At 33.5% G+C, this 25,454-nt stretch overlaps 1 protein-coding gene across 13 annotated transcripts in view; it reads right to left on the reverse strand.

Moving 5' to 3' along the window:
* GluClalpha (glycine receptor alpha 1) overlaps positions 1-24,689 on the reverse strand; it is an 85,511-nt gene extending 60,822 nt beyond the window's left edge. For 9 of the 13 annotated variants that reach the window (XM_088243516.1, XM_088243527.1, XM_088243519.1 and 6 more), the window contains exon 1: positions 24,635-24,689. The gene's annotated coding sequence lies outside the window, so the exon portion shown is untranslated. Of the gene's footprint in view, positions 1-23,963; positions 24,141-24,634 lie in introns of those variants that run through there. The other 4 variants (XM_088243520.1, XM_088243533.1, XM_088243537.1 and 1 more) reach the window with 2 other exon arrangements.
* Between the last annotated feature and the right edge of the window lie 765 nt (positions 24,690-25,454).

Genomic DNA, 25,454 nt, shown 5'->3' on the forward strand with positions numbered 1-25,454 from the left:
AATTAGTCAAAAAGTAAAAGACAGTCAAATTTATTTGTTTGGAATTCATTTATTTATTCATTCAAAATTACACTTATTGAAATAAAAGTGAACTTATTAAGACTTTCTAGGCTGTGCCCGTGTCAAGCCATAATAAATAACTTTAAAAAATACATACCTAGTAAAATAAATTAGATTAAAATATAATGACATGTGATGCAATATAATAAAAATCCAGAAAAAAAGGTATAAGTAATAAATAATAAAATGCCAAAGAATGCAATTTAAAAAAGATAATCAGACTTAAATATTAAAATATAAATTATAAATTGTACAAATTTAGATTCGTACATAATCAAATATACAAAATAACAGTATCATTGAAATCAACCAAATAAAAGTATAATAGTAAAATATGGTAGTATTGAAAAAATACAAAATTATAGTATTATTGAAATCAATAGAAAAAGAATATATATATAAAAACATGATTGAAATGATGATTGATATATGGTTTCTTTAAACTTACTCTACACTGTAGTAGGAATATCTGTATTAAAAGTTTCTAATACTGTTTTTCTCATTGGCTGTTTTTTTACCTTGTCCGTTGTATCCGAAATTAAGACACTAGTTTTCTCACCCCGAAAATATCTAGGAAAAATATTTTTTTTAAATGCACTTTTTCCAGTCGACCTCGTGGTGCAAGAGGTCTCGGGTTCGATTCCCGGTATGGTTGATATGAAACATTTATTTAAACGGTGTTTTCACACTGGAATATTTCATAGTCAATGGACTGGTACCTGAAGCGTAAGACTGATTATCTTACCTTCATGTAACAAAAATGATCAAGATACGCTGCAATTGGTGTACCAATGCAGTGCCCTATGCACCATTAGGTGCGTAAAGGGAATGATGATGATGTTTTCCATTGCGATGGGTGTTAAACTTTTTAGAATCAATCGAATAGATAGTTCCAAATCGTTTGGTTAGTTTCGTATTTTGAATTGAACGTAGTTATGCTGAAAGCAGCTATTCCACAATTTTGAAAAAAATATATTTCGATGTTATCGGGTGCAGTAAGGTCAATTCTATGTTCTGTTAAAATCAACCAAACCGCTTTCATACAAAAAACTGGATTAATCACCTTCTGAAAAGAGTGTCGATCACATAAACGGCATTCCCCAATTTGCAAAAAACAGCCACAGCAGTATGAAAACCTCACGGCACTTAAAATAATTAAAATTGGTCAAATACCAAATAAGATTTTTGTGTAAATAATAAGAAACTAACGTATTCAGTGTTTATCATTTGTCAAAGTCAAAAACATTCAAACTCTTAATAATAATAATAAAATTGGATAACTTATAAAGCGCCATTTTCGTAATGTTATACATTAAGGGCGCTTTACAAAGTGATTATATGAAGATTTAAATTCAATTTTAAACTTTTTAATTTAAGAAAAATAATGTACTTTGTCACCACATGCTAAGAATTTATTGAAATGATTTAGAGAACAAGTGGGTTTTAAGTTTCTTCCGAAACATCACTTCACTCTCACAGTTTCGGACCTCTGCTGGGAGAGCATTCCATGCCGTAGGGCCTGCGACCGCAAATGCGCGTTCGCCAAATTTAGTGCGCTGTTTGCGTAGAGGTATAATAACTTTTCCTTTCGACGTTGATGTAGCTGATCTAAGCGTAAGACGTCTGTCAGCTAGTTCATCTGGAATGCAGAGTTCCCTTAGATATTCTGAAGCAGAGTTGTGCAGTTACTTATACACTGTAACGTTGTAAAAAACAAGTCCAACGTACCCCGTTTTGAAAGCATTTTAGTACTGGATTATAATTCTAAATTCCCTGATTTAGCGCCATCTGACGGTAGTAACTCATCCATACGATATCCGTGCATTAGAAATAGATTTCTTTCCATTTGAAAACTCGAGACGGACGGTCCATTTACCGCCCAAAGACTAGAAGAGAGGCGATCGCACATTTCAAAAATGTAGTCCTTCAAGAAAGGGAACGTTCAACGTAACGTAAGCCTATTTTTTAAAAATTTATTACCTAAATTCTTGTAGAAAGAGATATCACATTCTAATGAGATTGTATTTTATACAGGTTCCCTTCTTTCTTTACCTACCTTTATTCTCTACCTTTTTCACCTTATTTTATTTAATTTACTCCATCTTTTATCTATTTTGTCCGATGATAAAGATTTTACAATATAGTATATCTACTCCACGATTCGAATGGATCACTTATTATTACGAAGTTTATTCGTAAATATCTGGAAAAATCGATGTCAGCATTTTTAAGTTTTCTTCAAGATCATGAGACACAAATTTACAAATGCAAGAAAGCTAACGATCATTTACTGAATTAAAATGTCGACAAATAATCTTCTGGGAAATCATCAACTGAGGCAACCCGGAGTAAAAAATACACCAACCGATGACATCTCAAATCGAGTCCCATCTGCGGATATTATTTTGTAAAATCAACATTATTTCATATCATCTCGAGAAGAAAACAATCAAGAATCTATTTCACTTGTCATTATTATTGTTACAAATATTTATTTCTTAGATAAATTTATCGTCAACCACTCATTCATATTAGCTAGGCAGGATTCTGAATTTTTATATTAATTAATCTTGGTACATTTGTAGAAAATTGCTTCCTTTATTAAAATTTTGTATTTCACTAACGAGTTGTTTATTTCATAAAATCCAGATCTTTAAGTCATATTTGTTCCATTTTACAGTAAGGTATTTTACAAATAACGTTTTTGATTTCATTTATAAAGTTAAATCGATACAACATAATCTTATTTTTGGAGTAATCTCATGTTCTTGTCGATTGAGCGAAACTGGTGAAATGGTAAGTGTTTGTAGGTACTTTATTTGGTTATCTGCATTAGTCTTTTTAATCTTAAAAATTTGCTTGTTGATTTTTGATAATCTATCTCTATAATGTAGCCCACCTGGGACCAAAAAACTTTTTTTTCAACTTACACTGAACTTCACCGTTTACAACATACGCCAACAGAGTTTGTATTCCACCCTCTGTGGTAAACGTAGCAAGTGTAATTCCCGAAGTAGTGGAGTAATATGACTGAGATTTAGAGATTCTCTTGTGTATATTTGATTATTTACTCTTTTCACAACGGTGCTATTATCTCAGTTTCACTTTTTTATGGCTGGCTGCTTTTTGCATAACTTCGTTTAATTATACATAATGAAAACAAAATGATATTCGTAATATGGGTACTGGGTACTTTCCTCTATAAATAAGTGTAAAATGTCTTACTACAAAGTGAAAAATGTTTTTGATATTAAAAATATATTAGGTTTAAGTACAGTTATTTATTTTTCTTTCACTCCAGCTAGCCATCACTTCGTGTGTGCTGCCGACTAATAACGAACAATACTTTGATTTATTATACCGAAGAAAAATAACCATTTGCTCAGAAATATATATTATGTTATGATAATATGCGAGGCTTGTAGTAATGGATATCTAAATACAGTAAGAATGGTCATTAGTAATGTTATTGGTGAACCAAACGCAACTAGGAGATTAGCGTTACGTACTCAAGTTTTAAAAGCTCCTATTAAATCATTCTTTCTTTGAAAAGAGAGGCTTTAAAAGAACTGATTTTGCCTAACTAAATTCAACGAAACCGAGGTCTCGTATTTCGTACGAACCAAACGCAACTAGGAGATTAGCGTTACGTACTCAAGTTCTAAAAGCTCCTATTAAATCATTCTTCCTTTGAGAAGAGGGGTATTAACAGAACTGATTTTGCATAACTAAGATCAACAAAACCGGGGTCTCGTATTTCGTACGAAATCTCGTACGAACCAAACGCAACTAGGAGATTACCGTTACGTACTCTGGTTTTATTAAATTATTATTTTTTTGAGAAGATTGTAAAGATTCAGATAAAAGGTCTGCTTGTAGAGTAGTGGTTGGCGCATTCGCCAATCATGCTTGAGATGCATGCTCTTAGGTTCGATTCCTTGGATGAGTAATACTGGTTTTAAAGATGATTCTACATATCAATATTTTATTGTTTCTGGACAGGTACTTTAAGCGTAAGAATGAAGAGCTTACCTTCCATGTAATAAAATTAATCCAGGTACTTTTTAATTTATTTCAACAGAGAGGGAAAACGTTTTTGAGAAGGGATTATTATCCATAATTTAAATATGAACAACTCCCTAGGGAGAAAATCCAGCCAGTCTGCAAGCATTTGGACATACTCAAACATTGTAATCCAGGTACGCTGCAATTGGAGTACCGATGCAGTTCCCTATGCATCAATGTGTGTGGATAGATAAATAATTATGATAAATGGCTAGTTACTGAGAGAACAAGTAACTGCCTTATTTTTTAATTGAACGTAATAATGCAGAAAGCAGCCAACAGCCATAGAAAAGTAAAACTGAGATAATCGCACCTTTGTCAGAAGAGTGAATAATAAAATCTACACAACAGTTCTTATGTTTTTGACTTTGAGAAATGATAAACAATGAATAAATTAGTTTTTTTATTAATTACAAAGAAGAATCGGATTTTGTATTTGACCAGTTTTAATGATTTTTAAAGTACCGTAAGATTTTTCTAGTCCTGTGGGTGTTTCCTGCTTTTGGCATAAAAGTAGACTGGCTGTTTTCTGCATAACTACGTTCAATTAATTTGGTATCATGAAAAATTATATTTTATTTTACTTTAAGTCAATCCTGCCAGAAATCGAACCCAGAACCTCAAAAATGATAGTTAAAAGCGCCGACTACTTCACAACGAAGCGAACTCATCTCTGTTTCATTCGCTTATTCGGGATTTTTACCTAAGAGCAGCCGTCAAGTCGAAATCACTCGTCGAGGATTCTTGTAGTATTTCACAAACAGATCCGTATTCTTCACCCGCCTGGACACAGTGAATATAAATAATATATGGCACCATAAAATAAGTATATAAAAAAAAAACAATTTTGGAAAATCTTTTTCTTTGTCTTTATGTACATAATAAGCTTGTAGTAATTTAAATTTTGATTGATGCCCGACATCATCAATAACTTATTGTCTAAAATTCAATTAAGACATAACACCTCCTACAAAGTTCCAGGGCTGGCTGCAAATTTAGATAAATAGATTGTTCCGTTCTGGCAACCCTCTGGCGCGTTCTCTGCATAACCCCTTCCTTCAACCCCCAACCTCGAACAACCCCGGGCCGCACGTTGGCACATCTCGTGTTGGGAGATTAATGGTCCATCAGCCAAAACTGCCTTTTTTGTCCGAGAGACAAAAGCCTTCGAGAAGGCTTTACTGCCACATTTTGTATTGCACGTCCCTTGTAACTAATTCCTTGCCTGCGAGGCCCCAGCTTAAGGAAAATATAAAGTAATTCCATTTGTTCTTTTAATTATTTTTTCCTGCCACGTTTCATGATTAAATTATTAATGGTTCTTTTTCTCACTTCAATATCAAATAATATTTCATCTCTAATTATTGCTATAAAATTAACATTTACATAGATTTTTCTGCACGATTGAATTAAAATACCCCCGTGTTCTCTGCTTCTGACCGGATTAAAAATACAGTTCGGTGAGTGAAACACTTGTTTTCGACTCGATGGCTGCTCTCATGTAAAAATCCTGAATAAAGAAATCGAGTGCAAATATGTCCGCCTCCTTATTTTTTATTTTATTATTTTTATTTATTAACATACACGGCATAATTGCCTTTTACAAATTTATAATATAAACATATAAGGTTTGATATTTTTTAAACTACATATTTGCACTCAAAACTAAGGAACAATAATCAAGCCTAAAAATTATATAACATAATATTTTTTAAAAAAAAAAGTTTAAATAAAACAAAAGTTTGAAATAAAAAGTATACGAGAACTTTAAAAATTAAATTATTAAATTAATTTATGTAGTGGTTGAAGTGTTTGCATACCATTCATGAGATCTCGGGTTCGATTCCTAGCAGGGTGGCGTAAAATATTGATTTAAACTATTTTTTGAACTGATAACCTTACCTTAATGTAACAGATTATCGAACCAAGCTGCCAATTTACTAATTCAGTGATCTATGCACCAACGGATTTGGAAAGAGGATGCTAAGTGAATAAAGATATCGGTTGTCATTTTATTGAGTTTGAAAAATAATATAAAAATATGACAGTCATACAACAATATTATTACACAACATTATTTTTGGTACGTGTATTTTGTACATACACAAATCTGGATTTCTCCCCCTACTATACCTACTCCCCCTTGGGAGAAATCCAGATTTGTGTATGTACAAAATACACGTACCAAAAATAATGTTGTGGAATAAGATCTGGTCAAAATATAAGTAAAAATAAATTGCAGAGTCATCTGCAGGCGATTACTAGTACTTAATTTAACTCGGAAGAGTCTTAAATACATAAAAATAAAGTAATATGCTAATTAAAAATACTTAACTTCAATATCAATACAACGATGGCGCTTCAACACGCTTGTGAATGGTTTCTCATTTAATAACATATATACAAAAATCAAAAATGTTACCTGTGTCGATATTCGCTAATAAGCGGAATGGGGAATGTTGTAGTACGTAAAGTGGCCACTTAACCCAGCCAATGACAGGTCATAAGCCCTGTAAACGCTCGAATATCCATAATCCTGAATTTGAAAAAATTCTACCTCATCTCTGTAGGGATATTAATAAAAACAAACAATATTATTATTTGTTCTTATAATTTTCTTAAATATTTCCATTACGGAGGCCGTTTTCACCGACTTATTACACGACCCATTTGGGGTAGAGTGGGCTACGCACCTCGGACCTCTGATCTGCGAATCAGCGACACCAGTCACGGGACCACAAGCTCATTTTATTTCACATTTTCAACTTTTGAGATGAGTTTTGAATTTTCCATCTCATAATCTCTATTTCAACAGCTTTTATCGGGTCATTAGGTTCCAAGGAGGGATTATATTTATTTGAATATGTGTGTTATAAATACACGAAACGGCTTAAACATCTTAAGATCTATTTAAACATCACAACTACTAACCGTGAGACCGAAATATTTCTGTAAAGTGGAATGTTTGTGAGAAATGTCAACAAAATGTAATAACAGTCGAGTTTTACAGAGGATATTCACATTTTCTATAAACGATGAGATTAGAAACATTTTTACATCTAAAAATTGTCATGAAATGATAATTTCTTGCCCAAAACCCAACACAATATTATTTATTGATTGATTTGGTGTTTATTTTGTAGAACTCCATATTTATACTTATAATATTAGAAATCAAACACTGATTCGAGTCTACTGAAGACTTTATTTTATTTTTACATTTTAATGTCGAAATTAGAGCAGAATGCAAGGCTGAGTTAAGCATTATCGACAAAATTAAGAAAGGTCTTTTGCGATGGTTCGGTCATGTGGAGCGAATGAATGATGAAAGAACGGCTGAAAAGATTTATGATGCGAATGTGTCTGGTTGTAGAAGTCGAGGAAGGCCGAGAAAGACATGGCATGATCAAGTGCAACAAATTCTTGAAAGTGGTCATGTGAAAAGTCGGAATAATCGACGTGCGTGCATGAGAAGATGTATGAATGTGAAGGAAGCAAAGGAAGTGTGCCAGGACAGGATGGTGTGGCGTTCTATCCTCTCTGCCTACCCCTCCGGGGAAATGGCGTGATGGTTAGTTAGTTAGTTAGTTAAAATGAAAACTTCGTAACAGTTGTTTCGCCTTGTTAGGGCATTTTCAAACGAATTTGAAGATTATAAAAGATTTTTATATTTGTAAAAATAAAATAAAGTGTTCAGTAGACTCAAATCCGTGTTTGATTTCTAATATTATAAGTTTACAATATTATTTGTTTATTTAATTATTGTAATGTTTATCGCAGGAGGCAAAACTTGCAGTTCACAATGGAGTTCTAGTGCCAACTTTAATGTATGGGAGTGAAGCATGGAATTGGAAAAGTAATTAAATATAGAGTTTGGGATATACAAAGTGGATTTATGAATGGAAAAGGATGTATGGATCAAATATTTGCTCTGCGAAATATGACAAAAAAGTTTCTGGCTAAACACCAGAAACTTTTCTGCGCATTTGTTCATCTGCAAAAGGCATTTGATAGAGTTGACAGAGATAAATTGTGGAAGATTTTATCGGAGTATGGAGTGAATGGTAACCTGACAAGGGCTATTGCGTCACTGCATAAGGACAGCACAGCATGTGTGAAGGTGAATGGGTCATTCACATCGTGGTTTAATATTCCAAAAGGAGTCAAACAAGGATGTGTAATGTCACCGTGGTTATTCAACATATGTATCGATAACTGTATGAAAGAACTGAAAGATTTAAGAATGGGAGCAAAAATGAGTGGTATAACTGTTAACTGTCTTCTGTATGCGGATGATGCCGTGTTTCTTGCTAGCAGCAAAGAAGACCTGCAATTCTTGGTAACAAAAGTCTACGATGTATGCAAGAAAAGCGATTTGCTTGTGAATGTGTATAAATCAAAAGTGATGGTTTTTGAAAGGGATGATATTATAACTAAATGTGAGATCAGTGTGAACAGAGATATTCTGAATCAGGTAGAAAAAATTGTGTACCTGGGAAGAATGTTTACTAGAGACGGAAAGGCCGAGAAAGATATTGAAAGGAGGGTGAGTGCCGGGAACAGGGTGAACGGTGCACTGAAATCTACTTTGACAAACAAATATTTATCGCAGGAGACTAAACTAGCAGTTCACAACGGAGTTCTAGTGCCAACTCTAATGTGTGGGAGCGAAGTATGGAATTGGAAAAATGATGATGAAAGTAGGTTGAATGCTATCGAAATGCGATCCCTCAGGCGAATGAGTGGTAAAACGATGTATGATAGGTGCACAAATGTCGAGATCCGTGAACTGGGTAAGGCTGAGACTTGCATTAGCGACAGAATCTGCGTCGGTTTGGACATGTAGAGCAAATGGACGGCGAAAGAACGGCTTAAAGCATCTATGACGGATGCAAAAAACGTGGAAGATCGAGAAAGACATGGCACGATCAAGTCCGAAGATGGACATGTCAAGAGTAGTAATAATCGGCGTGCGTGCATGAGAAGATGTATGAATGTAGAGGAAGCAAGGTCTGTCCGTAAAGATAGAGTGATATGGCGTTCTATCCTCTTTGCCTACGGCGTGATGGTTTGTTTGAATTATTTTTATAGGGCCTAAGGCAATAACAACAGTTGTATGGAGAAACATATTTTATTTTATTTATTTTATTTTATTTTATTTTATTCAGAAAACATACAGTCATACAAAATAAGTATTAAAAACAACATTTTTTAAACATAAATAGACCAATTAAGTTTTCATAAATTAAAAAGATATAAACATTAAATGTGACAAAAAAATAAATAATAATTTTAAGTGAGAAAAGAATAATTGTTGACATTTGCGTTTTCCATGGAGGTAATAAATAAAAATAAATAAAAATGCCGAATGTACACTCCGAGCCATCCACGCACACACGTGAACGCACATATAAAACATACACAAACATATACATTACACGCGGCACATATACATAGCATAAACCACTCAAGATGCACATTCAGCAACTATGCCAAATAATCGACCCCATGAAGAAATTTTCTGTACAAATCCAAAGTGCAGTTAAAAATGTCTACATCAATACTGAGTCCGTTATAATTATAATTATAATATGTACAAGAAACTGAACAAAAGGAACAACGTCAAAAAGAACAAAAGAAAACTACATGGCTACAAAGCTAAGACAAACAATTATAATTTATATTGATGTTTTTTGTTGATATTTCTTGGATAAAACTCCATAGTTATTGATTTTGATAAAATTATCAACGAAACTTCATGGTTTAGTTTGATTGAATTATTTACAACTAAAATAATATAATTAACATAAAATTGACTATCAAAATGTCATTCCATAAACAAATGTATTCTCTAGATAGGTACGTATCTTAAAATATTTCGTCATTCATCTATAGGTATGTAAACTTCCCTGTCAAAAAAGCAAAGTATTGTGCTAACTTTATCTGTTAAAATTCGCATTTCCCACTTTGTTGTATTTCGCCATGTGTTCTTTTCCAAGCTTAATCCCAATTCCGGTCTAAAAACTCCCAAAAATGAACTGTTTAGCAAACTAGTTGTAAATATTTATGTTTTCTGGCCTCTGCCAAAATACTTGTTTGATCTTCTTATCTCCAAAATGTGTTAAGACTAGTATAAAAGCTGTAAACGTTGTAAACAGTTCACCAGTCTTGAAGATGCCTACTTAGGCAAAAGCGCTCGTTGGTCAAAATGAGAAAAAATAAAACTAAACCAAGCACATGAGTTAGTCTCTTTTTTTGGAGAGTTACAGTGATAACATTTACTAGATGTGTAAAAGTAGATATGTTTAGAATTTTACAAAAACATGTAATTTTTATAAAATTAATGAATTTAAAAAAATAAAATAAACTAAACCAAGAAGTTTCATTGATAATTTTATCAAAATCATTAATTATAACTGAACTTCAATGTATCTTTTCGTGTCCGGGCTGATTAAGAATACAGTTCTGTGAGTGAAATATGGCCATAATCGAATAGAACGAATAAGGAAATCGAATGGAGATAATTTAGCTTCAAAGTGAAGTGGTTTGCGCGTTCGCCTACCATGCTTGTTGAGGTTCCGGGTTCGACTCTTGGGAAGGTCAACATTAAATCATGACAACAATGTTTGGGTATGTCCAAATGCTTGCTGACTGGCTGGGTTTCCTCCCTAGGGAGTTATTCTTATTTAAATTTATTTCAACAGACAGGGAAAACGTTTTTGAGAAGGGAATATGGAAGTCTAGCCATTTACAGGGCTTATGACCTGTCATTGGCTGGTTTAAGTGGCCACTTTACACACTGTGTAACATTCACCATTCAGCCCATGTTTGAAAACCCACATTTCCTCAACTCTTCCATCTGTTGACTTTTGTGAAGTAAAAGAGCTGAAACTTTTATCACGTGGGTAAGATTCATCCGGCTGAACCAAATCACCTACTAGGCAACGCCTGAAAACAATTTTTTAGTTTTTTTTGTTTGAGTATCTCCAAATGCTTTGGACATTCTCAAACATTGTTGAATTAACTACCGGGTAAAAGAAGAAGTATAAAAATTGCCATAGTTAAAAATATGTGAAAACTTTGAAAACATGTGCTACGTGCTACGTACCAAATGTAATGTCACGTGCTTGTCATTATGGGAAAACGTATTCAGAAAGATATCAACTCGCATTTCTTTAAAACCAAGCTTATTTCCACGGAAAAAGACGTACAAATTCACGAACCACGTTCTTTTATAAATTGTAACTCAAGTTTAACGTACGAAAGAAAAATAAATACGTTTTCAAAAATAATATTTCCTACGCGTACACGCTTTGAAAGACCTGAAAGTAATTTCAGACGGGGGAATGGGATGAAGGTTGTTCTCGTAATACGAGTAGATTGAAAGTAAAACGGTTCCATACAAAATAAAGTATGTCTTGAACCAACAAAGCTTTCCCTTGTAGCCTTAACTGCAAGCTGTAGACTCGCGTCAATTTGTTTTTCAAAAGTTATATTCGAAGCTTTTAAGCGCCAACACAAGATGGCGTCCCGACTTCCGGCCCCTATTGTGCTGAAGTTTGGCCTGCTTTTCAAAGCATTTACCAATATTTTAGGTAGAAATTAGTTTTAAATATGTAAAGGGACCACCTATTGATGTTGAAAAAGTGACACCACCCATTGACGTTAAAAGGTTTTTTTTATACCTGCGTTGTATTTCAAAGTTAAAATTTACAATAATAAAGAAAACATCACAGTTATTTCCATATCTTAATAAAATCCAGCGAATTGCAATAATAAATTTTGATACAATAAAGTAAGACCAGTCTTATGCTTGTGAACTTGTGCACTTGTGAAACAACTCAGAGTTTAGATTAATAAGCGGAAATCATATAGTAACGATTACGACACGCTACAAATCTTATGTACATAATATTACATAAAACCTTACTTAAATTACATCAACTCTGATGATGTATGAACGCTGTAATGCTACCCAAAATGCCGTAAAGTTTGGTTTAGATATTATTCATCAATTATGCGTAAGTGAAATAAATAATAATGTTAATTATTTTTTATAATCTTCTTCTTTTTTTCAGCCTTATTCTCTCCACTGCTGGATCGCGGCCTCTTCCAAACGTCTCCATTCCTTCCTATCACCCGCTTTCATCATCCATGTTTTACCGGCAATAGAGGCGATGTCATCGACCTATCTTTTCTGTAGCCTTTTTTTTTTCTTTATTATGACCTTTACCATTCTCGCTAATATTAACCAGAAACAGTAGCCTTTCAACACTTCTTTTGTTTGCCCATGGTCTACACTTTATTATTCTTGGTGTCCACCTGCCATCATTTTGCCTCGCCGAGTGATTTGATTTTGATTTCCTGTTCCCCATAGTAGTTGCATAAAACATATTTGAGTTTTTACAAAGACTTCACACATTAGTTTTTTTTTTTTTTTGTTTTTGGAACAAAGCTGATTTTTAAAAAAAGACTCGATAATGTCGCCACTTTGCTAATTAAATGGTTGATATGAATTGTCCATGTTAATTGTACGTCTATTGTTAGTCCTAAGTATTTTACGTGTTCAATATCAGATTCTCTTTACAAAACTGCGCCTTCCCATTACATTATTTTCAGACAGAGGTGGGTTTGTATTGCGGGCCGGAATAAACGTCTTCAGAGGGTTCTCAGTTTTTTTGTTCACACTTCACCCCTTTGCTAAAGGGGAAGTCTTTTACATTAAAAATATGAATATTTAGGTGTAATTTAGGGAAGCGTATTATACAGACCGAGTAAAACGAGCAAGGTTTATGGTTCACATGATAAATTATAGCGCTTTCAAACTTCTAGATTATGCATACAGGGAAACTAAAGCGTAATCTTAAAGGGCAAAATAGATGGTCGCCCAAGAACCGGTAGGAGGCTTAATACCCTGGCTGCGCAATATAAAAGATTGGACTAAAATAGTTTGTATAGATTAACTATTCCGGATAGCTGAAGACAGGGACCTGAATCGGCACTCGAAGAAGAAGACAGAGTAGAGTTTAAGCTCAACCGAACTCTGAAAGAATCCTGAATGTCCGTAGTGATGTCAGCGCGTGAGCAACTAACGGGGAACGGGAGAGGTCTTTTCGTCTGATTGATGGAAATCGGTAGCGTAACCTGCGTTGTCTAACTCAGTTGTTTGCGGCCAGGTCTTATACACTGAACTTCTGTTGCGTGTTGATGGATACATCAGATAGATATATCTGTAGGATCCATAGTCCATAATCGATGACACACACGTGCTCAAACGTTTCACCTGAAATAGTGTGATGACTGAAGAAACCAATGTCATTATTTTTTATAGAATCCAATACAATATTATAATGCAACTCTAACAGTATAGCACATAAAGTCGAGAGCCTCGTTCTGCAGTACATTCACATCGTCCCTAATATGATAATGAACTACAAAGGAACGTGGTCTATAAAGAGACCATAGGACGCAGTCAAATTCAGTCAGCCCAACAAGTTCAGCTCACTTCAGGCCAGCTCGACGAAGTCACTCAATTCCAGCATGTAGTTCAAGTGCAGTCTCTTCACCCATCATCGCCGCTACGCTCGTGCTACACAACCACGTGCTGTATCTTATTTGCCTGTCAATCTTTAACTGGGGTAGGAACTCCAACTCTAAACAACCTATTCCCACATATCTTATTTATTTAAATCATGAAGTGATTTCAAATGGACATTTTCACAAGGGTTTTGGAAAGTAAAATTTGTATAAATATGCTGGATTTCAATAGAAAAAATATTTTTCCTACCATGCCAAGAATAATTATACGAATGAAAGTGACGCCAATATCTGTTTAACTGTATAAGAAACAGTACGAGAATAGAACTTATAACAAGGAAGACCGAGACACTGTTCTGTGGCCGGTGTTTGTGTGAAAAAGACGAACACAAAATAAGATATTCGTTTAATCAGTCGATTATTGGCAGTAAATGGAAGTGCACACTAGTTATATGACCTTGTTGACCTTGTATTATGAATTTTGTAGCAGAGCCTTTCAAGAGTTAACATATGGTCTACCAATGCTCGATTTGCAATATATAGCATCGCATTAGCAAAGAATGTGTATTGGTGTGTCACCATCTGCACTGTAGACCTACATCTAGAAGTTTCAGATTTTAAAAATATTTATTTAACTTTTTGGGCATATGTGGGCTTATTGCCAAATGGCAATTTCTTCCAACCAACCAATAAAATAATAGTTTAATTTTTTATAATTCAAGTACAGAACATATTCAACAGAAAATAAAGATTAAAAAGCTTAAGATATATAAAAATTACCTTAAATCAAAACTTTTACTCAACGGGGAAAAATAAAAAAGAGGAAAGAGGAAAGGAGGAGATATTGAGGAAGAGAAAGGAGATGTTTCTTCAGACCTGATTAAAACAGAGATACTGTAGTAACATCTTTGATGGTGGATGGGAGATGATTCCACATTCGAGCCACATGGACACTATATGAGTTGGAGAAGATAGAGGAATTGTGGATGGGTATTAAGAGAGTGCCTTGTGATGATTGATGGGTATTAAGAGAGTGAGAATGTTCAGATAATATTTAGCCACCTATGCTTTGTTTTATCTTTCAGAATCAGAAACAAATAGGTTTTTCTAATGCTCATTATCATTAACCTCGTTAATACCTGTAATGTGGACACTATCAATAAGTCTTGATCAATAAGAAAATTTTAAAAAGTTCCTATTTTTGTTTGAGTGTTATTTATTACAGTTGAAATGGTTGCTTTATGGGGCACGCGGTAGCCGCGCCGGAAGTAATGTGTTATTGTGTCATTAAACAGGAAAATATATGGACGTAATGACAGGTTGTGTTGTTTACTGTTTGCGGTTAAAGTGTCAACGTTCTGCTGAGTAGATAAAAATGTACTATATTTCGAATCTGTTAAAATCTTGTAAAACACGTATTTAATGAATTTCTCAGGGAGTTCAATAAGTTTTTTTTTTTAATACGAGTATTAATTACTAAAGTCTAGGCTTTTATTTACTGGGCCAATGACCTATCTCTTTACTTCACATTTAAAAAATGCTTGTACATATTGCTTATAATAACATTAATATCTCTATATATGTAATAAAAACTGGATAAAAATTTTTGGTATTCTTCCGTAATGCATTTACGTATCAATTATGACATGTTTTTATTAAATAAACTATACTTACAATATGGACGGGCATGACATACCGATATTTAGGGGGAGTATTTTTCAGGTATTTTTATCGACAAATCCACTCCCCTACAATGACCTACCTCACCCCCCTTTAAATGGCCGCCATTTTTATTTTTACGTTACGATTACGCTAGTGCATGTACAAAAATTTCAATAACTGAGTACGTAAATATCGCAGAACAATAAATTTGGTGTTATTCGCACGATAACATATTGTTCTAGCGCCTACTAAACAAATTTTATTGAGACTAACGGTCAAACATACCTAAAAACATTCAAACACAGAAAAAAGTATGCGAACAATTTATTTTTTTGTGCATTTCCGCACATCATTAAAAAACTAGTCAGTTAAGTGATAATTTTTTTATGCTATTTCTACAGCTTCTACAGAAAATTTCTACAGGTCTTGAAATTGTACGCCCTACCTTAAATGACATATGTTAGAGTAGGACGCACTGAGGTTTTCTAAATTCGAATTTTTCAGTAAGCTGCTTGTTGTATGCTGATGATGCAGTTCTGTTAGCAAGCAGCGAATGTATGATGTATGCCTGGAGAGCGAATTGGCGATGAACGAAAGTAAGTCAAAAGTGATGGTATTTGAAAGGGATAATGAGGTTACTGACTGCATAATAAATGTAAACAACGACTGTCTCGAGCAAGTAGAAGAACTTGTGTATCTGGAAAGCATTTTTTCAAGAGATGGAAGAGTAGAAAAAGATGTTGAAAGAAGAGTGAATGCGGGCAACAAAATGAACGGAAAACTAAGCGAAGTAATTTCCAATAAAAATATGTCAATCGAAGCTAAACTGGCAGTGCAAAACGGAGTTTTAGTCCCAACACTTATGTATGGAAGTGAATCATGGCTCAAAATCAACTAGCAGAGGAAGGATGAAAGCCGAGTGAACGCGGTTAAAATGCGATCATCAGACGAATGTGTGGGAAATCAATGTATGACAGGGTTACGAATGATGAAATCAGGCGAGAGTGTAAATCTGAGTCAAGTATAATTGATAAGATTAAGAAAGGGTGTCTGAGATGGTTTGGTCACGTAGAACGAATGGACGACGAAAGAATGGTAAAACAAGTATATGGCGAAAATGAACGGCATCGTGATACGAGGACGACCAAGGAAGACGTGGCATGATCAGATAAACCAAAATCTTAAGTCTGGTCATATCAAAGGAAAAAGAACCGAAGGACATGTATGACAAGATGTATGAATGCGGAGAAAGCTAGAAATGTATGCCAGGATAGACGTGTGTGGCGGTCCATTATCTCTGCCTACTCTTACGGGGAAATGGCGTGATGGTAGTAGTAGTAGTAGCAATCTATTCTCATATATTTACTCCCTCATATGAGATTCCTCAAGCAGCCCTCAACAGCTGCATCTTTATCAACCTTTTTTATACATTTGTTTTAACACTCTCACGAGACATGTGTTTCAGATCTTTTTACTGTGAAAATATAAATTGCTAATAATATGAGTAGCCAAATTTTTTACCCAACGCTGGCTGATGCAGCAAAATTCCGTCGTCATCACCTAAGTACTTTCGAAACGACCCAAATCTTTACCGGACACGGAGCTATGAGAAGTTATCTATATAGGTTTAAATTAAGGAATGATGACTATTGTCCATGCGATGATATTTCTTCACAGAGTATCGAACATCTGTTATTTCAGTGCCCATTTTTTAGTTTACAACATCATAATCTTGAAGCAGAATGCAGGAAAGATGGAATATACTCACATTGTCGCTAAAAGTAATTATCACGCGCCAGTGTTCTTGAACTTTGCAACAGTGGTGATTGGACTCATAAAGGTAATAAACCAAAATCAGTGATCGAACATCCCATTCCCAGGATAAACAATAACGATTTTTTTCGAGTACCTTAGCCTTGCACATGACACGTAAGGCTACTAAATACAGGGGTCCAAATATATATATATGTGCAATAAACGCATACTACCCACTTTACATAATAATTTAACGAGATTCTTGAATGGATAGCCAAAACCGTTCACTCATAAATGTATCTGATAAAAAAGTCTTAATATCCGAGTTGGTGGATACAAAAATAAGAAAAATAATATTTACATCTGGCAAACGAAGGCATCGTATCGTAAAATGCGAAGATTCTAATTTAATGGAGCAGTAATTATTTTTTACAAGTCGTTTAAAATCGAATTGATATCCACTTAAAATAAATTCTGCTGAAACTAAAAAGATTAAAAAAAGAACTTTAATTCAAAATTGTCATTAAAAATCAATTGCAATTTTTTTTATTTTACACTTACCAAGAAATTAATAAAATAGCTTTTACAAAAATTAAATAACGGAAATGAAAAATAGGCATTTTATATTTTGTATGATTATAATAATAATAATACTGTAATCAGTTTGAATAAAAGTGGAATAAAATTTACTGTTTTATATACCTATTTAAAAAAAATACAAATCTACTTTGTTCAATGGAAAAACAATGATCTGAAATTTTAACTGAATTTTTAAGATTCGAATAGGTACGGCACATGTATCAAAATTTAACATTTATTTGAATAATTGACACGACGTTTTTATTTTAACTGTATTTATTTAATAAATTATAAATTGCATTGATTTATTTATTAATAATAATAATACTTTTTTAATGATTTAGAAAAACGAGGATTTAAGATATGGTGCAAGTCAAAGACAGCCAAATATTTCAGTGAAAGTACTTTTTTCAAGTATGTATCCGAAAACATTTTTAAAACCGCGGGTCTTCCTATCGGTTTCACTAATTTAAAAAAGCAACGTTATTTTTTTGATAAGCGAGTGACTTTTAAAATTTTCAATGCCATATATCGGGATTTTAGTTTAATTTAATTTTACCACTTTTACTATGAATTTGAAAAATAATATGGAGGGCTTTAGCGGGTCACTGTTATTCATCCTTTTAATCATATTGCAATCGCGAGTGGTAGGAAAAACTTCTGTGTAAATAGGTTTAAATGTTTCATGTTAACCTTCCTAGGAATCGAATCCGGTACCTCAAGCACGGTAGGCGAACACGCCAAATACTACACTTGAGGGCGGACGTTTCTCAACTAGACTTCCTTTTTTAGCCATCGCGTCGAAAATACTCGTCCAGGTGCTGGTTTTATTTCATACACAGAACTGTATTTTTCATCGACACCGATAATTTTATTAAATACAAAATATTGTTGTTAACGTTATTGTTGAGAGAGAGGCGGCATTCATTTTTAAAAACTTAAATACATACTCTAAAAATTACAAACAAAATAAAACCATAAGCAGTTCTCAAATATTATTCTTTAAAAGAGTTGACTAATAAGGTTGTTCCAATCAATGTGAACACAGATATGAAACTAGAAATAAAAATGAAGTTAGGCTGTCATTTCGCAAGAAGACAATAACACAGAACTCGTTGAACACCGAGCTGTACTTTAACATTGTTGTCAAACATTTTAACTAATTAACATATTACAACAGAGATGAAGTACATTTAAGGGAAGATATGTAGAAGTCTAGGCATCTACAGAGGGCTTATGACCTGTCAATGGCTGGTTTAAGTAGCCACTTTATACACTGTGTAACATTCACCATTCTGCTCATATTTAAATATCTATATTCCTTCAATTCTTTCATCTGTTGATGTTTGTGAAGTTTAAGAGCTGAAACCTTTATGTACCTTTATAACCTTAAATGTACTTCATTTCTGTTGTAATATGTTAATATAAACAGCTTCCCAGGGAGTTGAATCCAGTCCTTGTCTACAAAAATTTGGACAATCTCAAAATATTGTCGATTTTAACTAATGTTTGTAAATATTTGTATATAACCAGTTACCGACTTTTTTAGTCTACCGGTTTCGAGACGTATCCGTCTCTTCGTCAGGACACTCACTACACCATCACGGTAGTATATATATATATATATATATATATAGTATTTAAAAAAATACATAAATCACATTCAGATTTATATAGATGCGAACGCCACCATGCCTAAAGATGCACTAAGATTAATAAAAAAAAAACATAAACTTGTATTGAAAAATTGGTAGGGAGTTGAGAGGGAGAAGGTGTAGAGGTGGGGTTACCCGATTGGTTAATTTTTAATTTAAAAAGGGGACTGTTCTGGAAACTTATTTGATTATTTATTAACTATAATACTAACTATATTACGATTATATTACTTAAATGTCGGTAATATTTACTAACATTAGATAAAACTTATTTCGTTTAAGCTCAAGTTTAAAAAAACGTGTGTAACAGATAATTTGGCTCTTAAAAAGTAATTGTATTCGAGTTGGCTTTAGAGAAGTTTTTTTCAAAGTGTACTTATATTATTTAGAAATGTTAATAATTGGTACATATTTTAATAATAATTATATATAAGTTAGCGACATTCACATATTATGTTTGTACAATTTTAAGACTAAATAAAAATAATTAAAAAATGTGTTTTAACATAATTAAATATGTTCTTTTTTAATGTTTCATTACGCTGTATCTTCGTTAATTTAGTTCATTTAAATTACTCATTATTTTACTTTTTGAACATTTATATATCAAACAATCTGGCCACTTAAAAATAATCTTAAAATAAGTTCCGAATTTCCTGAAATGTTCAGTAAACAGAGTGAAATGTTTTCAGTTTCCAGGCCCCTCGTTAATCCTACCAATAAAGATAAACATTAAACACTTTTATTTCTTCATTAACGCTTCTCGACCAGTTTGAAATAACTAACTGGACTAACGATATTGTAAATGCTAATTGCCAGTTAGTTGAGTTCAATAAATTTCAATATAAATATAACGAGCAGTCGAGAGAAAAGCTTTCTAGGAAATAACGTAGACTAAAATTAAAATAAAATATTGTGAAACTTTTCAATAATGAAATTTATGTTTTGAAACATAAACTCGCGCCTATTGGGTATTTACAAAGCGTGTATGTTAAAAATGAATAAAAATATCAATGATGTAAAACAGATTTATATACGTATATATATACCTTGTATAAGGTGGGGCAAAAGTTTTCATCCGATGTTCTTTGGCTGTATTTTTTTTTACGAATGAAAAATGTTGGTTGTGCTTTGTTGTTTGTTTTTATTTAATGTCTTTTTTTCCCATTAAGTCGAAAAAGTTATATCAGCCAAGTGGCCGCCGCCAGAATTGATGACCATAGATGCCCGATTTATGTCATTTTCTGAAGACGATGATTTGAAGTTTTGTATTTCTGAAATAACTTCGCGTGTGATGTCAGAGGTTGTTCTATGACAGTTCTTCCGATTGGTTCGCTTACGGTGACCAAACTGGATATACTTCAAAGCTTTCATATCATTGAATGGTTCATATGAACCAGTGACGTCATTTATAGAAGTGCGTTTTTATTAAAATACTTATCATTATTTTTTTCGGACATTTTTAAGAAATTTTACCTTACAATTTAATGCTTTAATTTTTACTGCGCGCAAGAAAACTTTTTTGTATCCAATTTCCCGTAGGGCTGAAGTTCTTAATCGAGGAAGGACAAAGTCGTTGAAAATGGCTCTGTAGCGCTGGCCGTTCACAGTAGTCGTTTAGGTTAAGGCGTTTTCGAAAAAAAAGACCCGATGACGCCTCCAGCGTAAACACCCGCCCATGCGGGTGTTTACGCTGGAGGAAGGCAAACGCGCTAATTACTTATATTATTATAATTACTTACACAAAGAATTTGGATTGACAAACTGGAATATTTAAAATTATGTGATTAATTTTTGACCACTTTTAATTTTAAATTATTCACCAGTGCCGGGTAAAAATTTAAAGCGGTAAAAACCGAAAAGTATACTTATACGACATTAATTAAACTAACATGCAAAACCCACTTTACACCTTCTTCATAACTATGGAGAAAACAACTGTCAAATGATATAAAACCAACATGTCGATTTAACATATTACAACAGAGATAAAAAACATAACATTTTAGAGAAGGTAATATATAAGTCTAGGCATCTACAGGGCTTATGACCTGTCATTGGCTGGTTTAAGTGGCCACTTTACACACTGTGTAACACTTACCATTCTGCCCATATTTGAACAGCTATATTTCCTTAATTCTTTCATCGTTTGTGAAGTTAAAGAGCTGAAACCTTTATTTGTTCTAGTATGTGGGTGAAATAATTCATTTATATAAATCTCACCCGCATAAATAAAGGTTTCAGCTCTTTAACTTCACAAACATCAACAGATAAAATAATCGAAGGAATGTAGATGTTCAAATATGGGTGGAATGGTGAATGTTACACAGTGTGTAAAGTGGCCACTTAAACCAGCCAATGACAGATCATGAGCCCTGTAGATGCCTAGACTTCTGTATTACATTCTTTAAAATGTTATTTATCTCTGTTGTAATATGTTAACATTAACAGCTCCCCAGGGAGTTGAATCCAGTACTTGTCTTCAAAAATTTAGACAAACTCAAAATATTGTCGATGTCGATTTATTAATTAATTAATTTATTTATTAACGGACATTGTCCATGTATACAATTTATAAGGTTTAAATATTACAATAAAAGAATAGTTTAAAATATTTTTTAAAAAAAGAAAGAAGCATTGACAAACATAAGGGACATCGAGAAAAGGTCTGGACTATTTATTTAGTGCTCGTTTAAATCGTTGTAAACTTAAACCAAAAAAGTCCAGATCCTATCTTGAGTTAACAATACGACAAAGGCGGGTCATTGGAGAATTTAGGCCATAGTTTGTTCTATGCTGATCGATGAACAGTACTTCATTGTTTCTCAATCTACGAGTCGGAATATTGAATTTTACTTGTCCCAGTAATGATGGAACATCGATTATACCATTTAGTATGCCGAACATATATACGGAGTCAATATTAATTCTACGTTTTTGTAGACTAGAAATATTTAACATTGACTCTATTTCAGCATAAGAATAATTATCTCTCTCTAGTCCAAGCATCCACGCTATTTTTCGAAGCAAGCGATGTTGGACTGATTCAATGTGATTTATGCCATTGACATAGAATGGAGACCAGACCACTGAGGCATTTAAAATCATATGCTTTTAGTAGGCAACCCTTACATGGCACTGACTAGGTTATAAATTAAGGTTTTATAAATTTGGGAATAGGGTTATTTTTGAGACAGGATCAGTAAAAATAAATATAAGGGGTGGGATTTTATACTTTATTGTTAGTTTTTCATAATGTTTTTATTTTAAGGCCGTGGATTGCCTACTAAAGGCATGTGGTTTTTTTATTCTTCTGCAACAACTATGGTGAAGGTGGATAGTGGTTTTGCATGTTGGTTTAATTGGTGTCCTGACGAAGAGACGGGTACGTCTTGAAACCGGCAGACATAGAAAAGTCGGTAAGTGGTTTTATAAGAATATTTAATAATATTTAACAAACGCTTGACTACAACGTTAATTCTTTCAATATTAATAATAATGTTTTCTTAAAATTATCATTTTTAAATGAAAACGTGATCTTAAAACGTGTTTTTAAAATTGCGCTGAATTGCAAAATTTTATACTTTGACCTTATTACCTAGGTATAATACACCGTTCATAACGCTGATAGATATTTATTAGGAGGTATATTAAACAAGAATATAATAAGAATATAATAAGCCATACAACTTTTTAAGAAAGGAAATATTGGTGAGCAAAATGAAAAACAATATTTTCAAAGCTCGAGTCCATAAATGGATTGCTAAAAAGACTAGACAGGAAGCTGAGGAATATGTTTCATATATCAGAATATAATTTTAATTTCTTGAAAGCCCTTTCTCGTTTTATTAATGTACGTATATTTAAGAATCTTATTTCATATTTCTTTTGAGTTTTTACACAACAATTGATGTGAAAGTATGTACATTTATGTATAAAATAAATAATACACTGAGACGCAGTTCATAATGGAGTTCTGGTACCAACCCTAATGTATGGAAGCGAAGCATGGAGTTGGAAAAAAAGGGACGAAAGTAGACTGAATGCTGTTGAAATGCGTTCCCTCAGGCGAATGTGCGGAAAAACAATGTATGATAGGTGCCCTAATGTCGAAATTAGAGCAGAATGCAAGGCTGAGTTAAGCATTATCGACAAAATTAAGAAAGGTCTTTTGCGATGGTTCGGTCATGTGGAGCGAATGAATGATGAAAGAACGGCTAAAAAGATTTATGATGCGAATGTGTCTGGTTGTAGAAGTCGAGGAAGGCCGAGAAAGACATGGCATGATCAAGTACAACAAATTCTTGAAAGTGGTCATGTGAAAAGTCGGAATAATCGACGTGCGTGCATGAGAAGATGTATGAATGTGAAGGAAGCAAAGGAAGTGTGCCAGGACAGGGTGGTGTGGCGTTCTATCCTCTCTGCCTACCCCTCCGGGGAAATGGCGTGATGGTTAGTTAGTTAGTTAGTTAGACTCCGGAACGTGCCTGTGAGGCAGTGGAGTGGCTACATTCATAAATAAAAAGGAAATTATATTGAATGTAGCTATTGTATAAACATTATATTTTGTAAACTGTGTATTTGTATTCTTTATTGGATAAAATAAATAAATATATTATGTGGGTTATAATATAATTAAAGTAATCTTACCTTAAATATCAAGAAAATAGACTCGTAAACTCGGCGAAATTATTCGGAATGTAAATAAATCACCACATCTCCGATTCTAGGAATCAGAACGTCTATCACCGACACTATAACACTATTTAATGCTAGCACTATGTTACCAGTTGCCAGTTACCAGCACCCCAAGCCTCACACGAGATCCTTGACACAACCAATTATTCATTATTACGTAAACGAGTCCTGAAAACTGAAAACACCCCCAAATCTCCGATAACATCAAAACTCTCGACTTATGTTATGAAAAATGAAAACATCACTCATCAGAATAACGCCATTTTTAATTATTGTTGAAATAATTGTAAATTTTGATTAATTAGTATCTTGCAAAAAAAAACAACTGTATAAGCTAATTTTAGAGATAGTTAAACATTTAAAAATAAAACACGTTTATAAATTTAAAGCGAAAAACGCAACAAAATGCATTTGTATGCAAACCGATCAAGTGCGCCTGTATTTAGATACGAAAATTCTTACTGAAATTTATCGAAATATGCGGTGCGTATTCCTTAAAAATAATTGCTCGATTTTAGGGGTTCGATCTGCAGATAACTATGTTTTTTTCGGTTTTCTCGGGGGGTGGGTGTGTTTTGAGTGTCTGGGTGTCTCGAGGGAGGAGGGTTGCGAGCGGAACTCACCTGTGTCGAGGGTCCCACACGACTGCGGCCCGGCCACGGGTGGGCGGGGCGCGCGGCGGAGGGCGGCGGGGGACGCTATCGACCAGGGCGCAGAGCAGATCTCTGCCGGGGTGGAAAACGGATGGTGATGCGAGATAAGATAAATGACGTCATACGAAATACTAAAAAAAGTTTTGTATCGAAATACGATGATAATTTTTATTTTACACAACATTATTTTTTGGTATGTGTATTTTTTGTACATACACAAATCTGGATTTCTCCCGAGGGGGAGTAGGTATATATTTTTTTATTATTCGCTAATAAGCGGAATGGGGAATGTTGTAAAACGTAAAGTGGCCACTTAACCCAGCCAATGACAGGTCATAAGCCCTGTAAACGCTCGAATATCCATAATCCTGAATTTGAAAAAAAAATTCTACCTCATCTCTGTAGGGATTTTAGTTTACTATATTTTTTATTCATTTTTGAAACCAACACAGTCATAGTTATATACAATACATGCAGAATAACAACAAATAATAAGACCAATTACGGGTTTCATTTTGGAACAAAAGTATAAAAAAACAAAATGTACAGTTCGCTAGGGGTGAAAGAAAGGGAGATAGGAAAATAGAGAAGGAGGCGAAGAAGGAAGAAGAAATAGTAAATAAATACAAAACAATGAAAAAATAAATAAAAATTAATATAAATGTACACATACAGCGTACATACATATACATACACACACATCCATATATATGTATATATACATATAAATACATACATATACACACATGAACAAGTACATATACATACACATACACGCATGAACATATAC

The sequence above is a fragment of the Micrasema longulum genome, unplaced genomic scaffold (genome assembly GCF_059751315.1).
Source record: "Micrasema longulum isolate JH-2025_06_02 unplaced genomic scaffold, ASM5975131v1 h1tg000215l, whole genome shotgun sequence".
NCBI lineage: Eukaryota > Metazoa > Arthropoda > Insecta > Trichoptera > Brachycentridae > Micrasema > Micrasema longulum.